The following is a 9,574-nucleotide window of genomic DNA, read 5'->3' as shown; positions in this document are numbered from 1 at the left end:
CAGCTTACAAATGAACGTTTGGAACATACCCCATCTGTAAGCTGGGGACTTCTCATGCAGATACGGTGCACACAGTATCCTTATAAAAGGGCGAGAGGGCTTAATCCACTTCTTATTTTCAAGGAAGCTGAACATCTTTTCACTCCTATTCATTGCCATGCTTCCCAGATACTAATTAGCTGTAATTAGTGGAGAGCTGTCAAATCACTGGCCTCTTCCTTGGAGCACCCTTACACAGCATCACCATTGCCGACTGAACCCTCTTCAGAAAATGGTTAATGCCATCATGTATCAGCACCATCCTGCACTGGCAGCATGTAAATGTCTTGCTCCAAATGTCTTGCATGCTTACAGTTCCCATGGCTATTAGACTGTAGCGTTGTTCAACAGAAGTGTTGTTTACTAATAAATTAGTTTGAATTTATAATATACTCCATGGTGCCTAACTGATAGGTCTAAAAAAAAAAGCCAATTATCTGACACGCTCTGTGATGATCCCAAAACAGATGTTTGAGGGTGTAAAATTATGTTGTGCGTTTTGATGCTGCAGATACAATTGCAACCTTCACTTTTATTGCTACTTATAAATGTTAAATGCAAGTAGATGCACATTTGAAATTCAGTTTTCATTTCTCCTCATATCTCCAAAGCCAAGATCGACTTACAGAGTTGTCATACTGGTAATTACTCTACTCCTCTAATGAACAGACAGAAACGAATTGAAATGTTTGTGGAGCCTGATTAGCATGCATCTCAAACAAATACAAATAATCTTTCTAGGCTTCCAGAAGCAAGGAACTGGCAGTTCAGCAAAAAAAGAAAAGCCTTCTTTTTATCCCCAGGAGAAGCATTCAATAGCAGGTAGATAAACTTAGATTCTTATTCCCCTTCACCATCCGCCAAGCTGTGTGAGGACCGTTGATGCATGAGCTATGGCAAGAACTGAGGGAGAAAGAAATTTCCTCTTTATAGAAAACGTCAGGTCATTTTCCAAAGATCTAATTCATGCTCTTTCAATGGTGAGTCCCTGGCTGTCAGACTCCTCCATGTGAACAGAACTCAGGACCTTCCACTTAAGAAAGCAGAGATCCTGCACTTGGTTTAAACCACAATCCTCCTCGGACACAGAAATAATTCATAATAATCATACTGAGAACAGCACTTTTCATTCAAGCTTGTCAACTATATGTGCGACAAAGGCCCATATTGTTAAGGCCACTTAGGCATTGCTGAGCTGTAATGACTAAATGATTTCAGAATCTATATCTCGTTTTCAAAAGGGATTGAAGCACCGAGGTGCCTAAATAGCACGGGGAGTCAATAGGATTTAGGGTACTAAGTGCCTAAATCCCTTTCACAATTAGTTAGGCTTCTAAATCACTGAGATGATGCAACACTAAGGATACATCTACACTGAATGCTTATTTCAAAATAAGTTATTCCGGAAGAAATACTCCAAAATAGCTTATTTCGAAATAGCACGTCTACACTACAGGGAAGCCGCAAAATTAGTCGAAGGCAGGCTTCCCTAATGTGGGCATGCTACCTCAATTTAGAGCCCCAGGAGGCACTGTGGAGTAATTACTTTGAATGGCCCTGGGGAGGAGCTATTTCAAAATAGCAGCAGTGGAGCGTCCACACTACAGCTATTTCGAATAGCTATTTTGGAATAGGCATTATTCCTCATGGAATGAGGTTTACAGAAGTGGAATAAGCCAGCCATTATTTTGAATTTATTTTGAAATAATGGAATTGCTGTGTAGACACTCTCACTGTTATTTCAGAATAAGGGCTGTTATTCTGAAATAGTGTGGCTGTGTAGACGCACCCTAAACTCAGCAATACTTAAATTCCTTTAAAAATCTGAGCCAAAGTCTCTCACACACGGGAGCAGAGCAGCATCCAGCAGAGGGCAGCCATAACACACTAGTTGTTACATTATACCATGGACTACGCCATGTCTTGTGGTACATCATGAGGTAACTGAAAAGTTAACTCATGTCAGCGTTTTATTCAACCGACAGAAGCCAACCGCAGTATGACCAGAGGTGCATTCCCTGTTCTTATCTTAAGGAAATGGGAAGTAAATGTAACAAAATAAATCACCGTACCATTGGATGGACAGACAAGTAAGAAAAATATATGGAGTAATAGGAGGACAACAAAGAAAATCAAATAGAGATGGCATAAAAGTTTCAAAGTATCAGTGAAATTAAAGTTGGAAAAGAACCATTCGATCAACTAATGCAGGACAAGGATGAAGGACTGTTGCCAACCCACCCCAAGTGGAAGATTTCCTGCAAACACACATTATAATTCTCCATTGTTTGTTCATAAGACTGACAGCTGAGATAACATCACAAGAGGTGGCCAGGTAGCCTTAAGGTGTGTGCTTTTCCAAAGTAAAGCATGTCCCTCCCGTGCTTTCCTGAATCAAGGGATCGAAGTGTGACTCACCAGCTAGCACGCCCCCTTGTGGCTAGGGTGTGACATTGCAGGACTGTCCCCTAGGTCATCTCCTTCAGGCTCTGGTGATCTAGTTCTTAGAGAGACGCATCCTTCCAGCCAGGTAACATAGAGCAATACTCCTTCCAGGGTAGCAGTATCCCATCCTGCAGGTTTGAAAACACAATATACGGGCATTCAGCTCCTCTAAAATGTAACAAATCAAAAAAATTGAATCCAGGATATGCTGCTTTACCAAGCTTAGAGCCTTAATCTGCTCTGGGTTATTATTTTGTCCTCTGTCGCTCTCCCTAGCTGTACAGCTCCCCACAGCCTCTCTCAGGGCTCCCTCTTTCTTCAACAAGAAAGAGAAACCTGTATATGTTCCCTTCCCCCTCCTCCAGTGTTCCCTGTAAGTTGAATGTTTGGGCAACCATCAAGGAGAGATTCAGATGCAGCCCATCTGATTGGCTGTGTTTCTACGGGTGCTGCACATCTGCACACGCCTTGGTGCACATAATAATATTGATCCCACACACAGATGGAAAAAAATAGAGGGAGCGCTGCCCTCCTCTCACTTCTACTACAGTCTTCTCCTGCGGATGTTGGTATTCCACCAGATTTAATAGCTCCTCCCTTTAACCCCTTCCTAGGGTCCAACACCCTTCTGGGGGCTCTCCCTCAAATTGGTGCCTGTGTTGAACAGTCACAGAAGGCTGGATGAGCCACCACTTCCCTTTAAAAGGGGTCAGCTCCAACACAGGGTTTAGAAGAGGAAGAAGTGGTCTCCTTGCTCCTCCCTCCCTCCAACAGTCCATGAATCAAGCACGTGAATCAGAGGCCAGGAGGTATTTTCGGCACAGAGTATTCTAGCAGGGTGCACTGAACTTTAATGCTGTTCCACCCACCACCCCCACTCCAGAGTACTTAAAACTCTTGATAAAATAATGAATGACCCCTAACCAATATTGCTTGCAATGCTTTTACAGGATCACCACTGAGTAGAGCAGTCATTTTAGGGAGGAGGAAGGAAGGGAAAGCAGAAAAGTGGATGTTTGAGGTATTCTCAACTGTCAGAAATGGTTTTATTCACATCTCAAAGTTTATTTTTACAGCAAGCAGAAAACCAACTTTTCTAGCCAGCAACATCTGCTAAATTAGCACTATCCCCCTTTCATGGTTTAAAAAAGGATTAATCTTCCTTTTTAGATTTACTTCGGAGACGCAGTTCTGACTTTTTCCTCAAGCACATAAAATGGTGATATTCTTCCAGTATAGGCAGCAATTACTAATTCTTCCCAGTAAAATCTGATTGAGACTTGTTTTCCAGCAGAACATTAGAAAATAGTTTGGTTGAATGCTCTCAGAGAATGAAACTCCAACTTCGACTGACAGCTCTTTTCTACAGTGAAAGTTTTTCAGACGATCTGAAGGAAATACACATATCAAATAAAGAAGCATCTGTACAGTTAGCAATGTACCACTTCTGAAATTGCCAATAACAGACAATCTGGGGAATGGAAAACAAGATAGTGCCAGGAGTAGGAGCTGATTTTGTAAATTACATGATTGATTCCGGTTTAGTGTTAAATATTATACATGATCCTAATTTCCATGTTATTTATGCTACTATATGGCACTGAGCCTGCCTAGTGGCTAAATGGGCGACTCTAATGAAAACTCATGGTTGGTATTCTTTATTTCTGCTTCACTCTGTGACTTTGGGCAAAACCATGTTAAGCCAGATCTACACTAGACCTGAAAGGTCGAGATATGGTACACAACTCTACCTTCTTAAAACACGTAGCTGGAGTTGGCTTACCTGAAGCCAAGCTTGATGCTGTCTTCACAGATTGAGATCTATGGGAGCAAACACTCGCGTTGGCTTCCCTTACTCTTCACAACTATGAGAAGTACCAGCTCTGACTAGAGCCACCCTCAGCATTTGATCTAGTGGATCTTAACTAGATCCATTACATTAAATGCTAGAAGATCGATCTCCGGTTTGACAAGTCAAGACATGGCCTTAGTGTACCAATGTGCACACGGGTGCAAGAATGTTCATTACCTCACAGTGATGTAAAATGCTCTGAGATCCCTTGACAAATGGACTTATGCATCATAAAAAAGTCTGACAATACAAAAATGCTTTCCTCTCTTTTTCCATTCATTAACAAGTCTTTCCTTCCCTCACTCTCAGCTAACACATGTGGGCAGTTGGCATTTCTTCTCAGGCTCCTGTAAAAGCACTTGGAATTAGAATATATCCTTAGGTTAGCTAGCCTTATTCCTCCATGCCTTCCCTATAATGTGCAAGCAGTACACCTAATTAAAACAAATGAGGCAGCCAATAATTCCTTGCCTTGATGTACTATCTATATCACATTAAACACCAGGAGGGGGGCACTTTAGATACTTTGCTGCAGCTGTGCAATAAGAAAGGCAATTTCTCAATAGGAAGGTGAATATAAAACAGGAAACAAATCAAGCAAACCTGTTGTCTGACATCTGCTAGGAAAAGAGTTCAGAGGTGAGAGTGAAGAGATTCCAAGCATTATTCCAACACAGAACACCTCGATGCCTTTTAATGGCTGCAGAAAATCACAATCATTAATAAAACTGACTCCTTAAAGGAGGGAAGGGGGAAAAGCGCGGATGAACAGTTGACATTAAAAGCCACAACCTACTTCTGCTTCTCCCTCCCCTTTCAGCTGTTGGGGGCTAACCTACAGCATGGCCATCACAACAAATAAATTCTTGGCTGGCAGCAGGTTGAATCAGTTCCCCAAGGAGCTAAGAAAAAAAAACAAGATAATTTAAGAAAAATGCCTTATATACGTTGCCTAATGGACCATATAGACTTCCTATTCTGTCTGAATGCATGATCGTGCATGTGTGTGCATAAGTCCTTCCTTCTCTCCCCTGGGCTCTCCTGCATATGTGATGAATATCTCCCAAGGGCAATACTGATGTCAGAGACAAATAAACTAGAAAAGGGAAAGTGGGAAGTCCAGAGCACCAACATCCAGATGGAAATAACGTAGATGCCAGTGACGTAGAATCACGTCACCGGTGAAGCTTTACCACCAAACTGTAATTCAGCCATCAGCATCCTCACTCTGAGCATCTTCAAAGGCCTTGCCAGTCTTCGTATAACTTCAAAAGTGCTGGCTCCCACTTCCGATGTGACTGAGTATTACATAGTCAAATCTGGGGCAGGGTAGAGAACTCCTGTATGTGGGAAACACATCACCGTCCCAGTGTGTTTCTTTCATCATGTTGAAACATTCAGGCTCTTAGGCTGGTGCTGCAGGCTCAGGTCTCAACTGTTTTCCTTCTGCAGTGCATCTCCTGTCAATGACCCACATCTGGTACTACTTAAGTGCTTACGTTAACCATAACAATAAGTCCTTTGTAAGACTCCGCACCCCACTGCTGTGCTGAGTAGTGAGAGCGTTTTCTTAGCATGTGAGAAATAGTAGGTTTATGACTCCCCCTCCCCCCATTCCCTAAATTGGGCAAGGGCAACTGGCATGGGGCTAGGAATTCAGAAACCTCTGTTCTAGTCCCAGTTCTTAGTATGTCTTAGCCTCAACTACCTCATCCCTAGCGTGGAAATAATGATGCTTTGTAAAACATATAGAGATCTACAGAGGAACAACTGCTATATAGATCTAGAGCGCTGTTATGCTGAAGGTACTAATGGAGTGTGTCTTGGACCCAAAGACAATCACAGACTTCACTAGACCCCTCAGATGTACTAACCACTCTCCGGCTCAACAGAATGTGCAGTCCAGCCCTTTGCAATGTAAACCAGCTGCCAATGACAGAGGCTAATAGCCAAGGACTAAGTCATATGGTTAAGCCAGAACTGAATCTTGTACATTACCAGGGCATTTTCCTAGCTGTAAACACAATAGCGGGTAGACTGATTGATAGGGGCATGTTGAAGGGAACATGTCAAAGCAGAAGTTTTCAGCATGACCCTAAAAGGAAGTAAAGAGACAGCTTCTCAGGCCTAGAGCTTGCTGCAGTGGTACATTTGGGGATTTCTGACCACGTGCACTTTTTTTTTGGTATGCGAACAAGATTGCACCAGGCATATTCCCACTTGTGCCACTGATTTCTCATCCTAATAAAAACAACTCAGCTGGGACCCATATTTCAGTAACCACTTAGACCAAAGGGACAACATTAATGTGACACTAATTTATGGAACACCCACACTAGACGCATCATTCCTGTTTCCCTTTATTACAGGGGTGGGGAACCTAAGGCCTGGGGGCCGGATGCAGCCCCCAGCCTGCCTTGATCTGGCCTCTGAGACTCCCTCCAGCATTGGGGAGCTTGCACTGGCATTCCAGCCTCCCCACAGAGCCGGATCACACAAAATAAACTAGCCTGGGCCCCCCATAGGCCCTGGTGTGCGGAGGGAAGGTGGGGAGCATTTCTTCCCAGCTGGGGGCCACATCAATGAGGCTTGTTGGGTTTTGCATCTCACTTGAGTGCAGCCCCCAACTGATTTTTCTGTGGGTCAGTGGCCCCCATCCCATAAAAGGGTCCCCACCCCGACTGTAGAGAATCCCACGCAGCTAGAAAAGGATATTTACACAGATCACTTGTGTTCTCCCCAGGTATGTGACTCTGTCAGAGGCTTCAATGCCTGCCAGGATTTCTAACATGCCGACATTGCTTTACTAGCACTGGCTTTTCAAGAGGTTCAATTTCACTTGCACAAAACAAAACTCTGGATTTAAATGCATGAAGTACGACATCATACTGGTTGGGGAATATTGGACTCTTGGTTCCTGTGGCTTTTCCTGCCACAGCATCTAATTTTCCCTCAGACTCTGAAAGCACATACATGCGGTTGGTGTATTTCAACATAAAACAATCTCTGATCATGAGGTGATGGGTTCAGTCACAGAGATCCCCTTGAGACTGTCACCTGGTGGGTTGATCATACCACTGAGCCTGCCTACATGCCTTGGGGGCCCCCCTCCACCCTGTCCTGCTGAGCCAGAAGGTCTGGCCTGCCCCGGCAAATGCACAGAGTTGGGGGCAAAGTCTGGACCAAAACAGACACTGAGAACAGCTCAACTCTGCTCAGTCATGGGCACTTGACACAGCAGCCAGATGCACAGTTCCAAAGGACCAGAACCCCAGAGAAATTCATCTTACGCTCCATAAAAGTTTTATACAGAACAAGCCCATAAGTTGTTTGCTCTCTTTATAAATGAAAGAGAAAGATGCACAGCTGTTGTCCCTTTCACAGGTAACAATTACATCCACTGGGATTAATAATGAGCAAAAGTGATTTTATTAAATTTAAAAAGTAGGATTTAAGTGGTTGCAAGTGAGAACAGACAGATCAAAGTAAGTTATTAAGCTAAATAAAACAAAACATGCCAGCTAAGCTTTAATACTCTAAGACTATGTCTACACTGCAGGCTTCTTGCACAAGAAGGCTACGTCTACACTGGCCCCTTCTTCGGAAGGGGCATGCTAATTTTGAACTTTCAAGTAGGAATAAGAGATCCTCCGGAAAAGGGCTTTATTCCAGAGGATCGTGCCAGTCTAGACGCTTTTTTCCGGCTTTTTCCCAAGCCGGGAAAAAAGCGGCGGCCATGTTTATTTAAATCCCACGGGGGATATTTAAATCCCCCGCAGATTTCCCTATTCCCAAATTCAAAATTAGCATGCCCCTTCCGAAGAAGGGGCCAGTGTAGACGTAGCCGAACTGTTTTGCTCAAGAGTTCTTGTGCAAAAGGTCTTGCACAAGAGCGCATCCACAGTGCCATGTGCTTTTGAGCAAGAGCGTCCATTGCAGTGTGGATGCTCTCTTGTGCAAGAAAGCTCTGATGGCCATTTTAGCGATGCGAGTTTCTTGCGCAAGAAACCCCCGTTGCCTGTCCACACTGCCTTCTTGCGCAAGAGCTCTTGCGCAAAAGGGCTTATTCCTCATGGGGAGAGGAATAACTCTTGCGCAAGAAGCCCTCTTTTCTGATGCTTTACTATAAATTTACTTGCACAAGAACGCATGTGCAGTGTAGATGCTCTACAAGTTTTTGTGCAAGAACGATTGTTCTTGCGCAAAAAGCCTGTAGTGTAGATGTAGCCTAAGGCTTTGTCTACACTGCAGCTTTTGCCTCAGAGCCTATGCAAATAAAGCGCAGATTACCATATCACTGTGCTTCATTTGCATAATTTATTCAAGCTGTTTTTTGCACAAGTGGTTTTTGCGCAAAAACTAGCAGTGTGAACATAGGGGGTTTTTTGTGCAAAAAAACCCCCTGTTTTGCACAAGATCCTTATGCCTTTCTGGGAGGGTATTTGCATAAAAAAGGTCCACACTGCTTGTTTATGTGCAAAAACCCCTTGTGCAAAAATGGCTTGAATAAATTATGCAAATGAAGCATGGCAATATGCTAATATGTGCTTCATTTGCATAGGCTTTTGCGGCAAAAGCCACAGTGTAGACGAAGCCTAAAAAACTTGTTTATAAAATTTCTCATCCGAACAGTAGTTCTATAATCTTTTCTGAAAAACTAGGCAGGCTCCCGGCATGGGCTTGATCCCTCCCCCCTGTTCAGTCTTAGACACGTCTATCTGGGTGATAAGTAGGGGGTATCTTGGTGTTTTGCAACTGCTCCTATAGTTTTGTTTCCTGCCTATAAATAGATTTTACCCAAGGCGGGAATCTTTTGTGTTCAGTTTCAACCCTTATGCTCATGGAAAAGTACCACATCCAAAATGGTTTCCAGCATCAGGTGATCTGGTCACAAGTCTTGGCAGGACCAACCATAGTCCAGGCTCACAGAAAAAGCAAGACTATTCACAGATTATTTTCATGAGTACCAGGCCATTAAGTTCCTTGAGTACCACTAATGGCCTTCTTTAGCGCATCTACTGTATGAAGTTTACACTTTGTACGTCTAATTTCAAATACAGGAATGATACATGCACACAGGCAGGATATACACACTCAGCAGATTACAAGCTTTTCAATGACAGGTTACATGCCACATTTTGCATGAAGCCTATCCAAATTAGCTGGGCTTGACAAATGGCAGCGAAACCTACTTGCCAGCCCCGCACTGCACATGCGCAAGACCCGCACTGCACATGC

General features: G+C 43.5%; 1 long non-coding RNA gene across 1 annotated transcript; it reads right to left on the bottom strand.

Annotated features, from left to right (window-relative positions):
* Positions 1-813: 813 nt before the first annotated feature.
* On the bottom strand, positions 814-5,750 carry LOC142818679 (uncharacterized). Its single transcript, XR_012896266.1, has 3 exons — positions 5,530-5,750; positions 2,458-2,612; positions 814-942 (listed from the first exon to the last, which is right to left on the bottom strand). It is a non-coding gene; the product is annotated as an uncharacterized LOC142818679 (long non-coding RNA).
* Between the last annotated feature and the right edge of the window lie 3,824 nt (positions 5,751-9,574).

The sequence above is a fragment of the Pelodiscus sinensis genome, chromosome 17, assembly GCF_049634645.1.
Source record: "Pelodiscus sinensis isolate JC-2024 chromosome 17, ASM4963464v1, whole genome shotgun sequence".
Taxonomy (NCBI): Eukaryota; Metazoa; Chordata; order Testudines; family Trionychidae; genus Pelodiscus; species Pelodiscus sinensis.
This window is presented reverse-complemented; position numbering and strand designations above follow the sequence as displayed.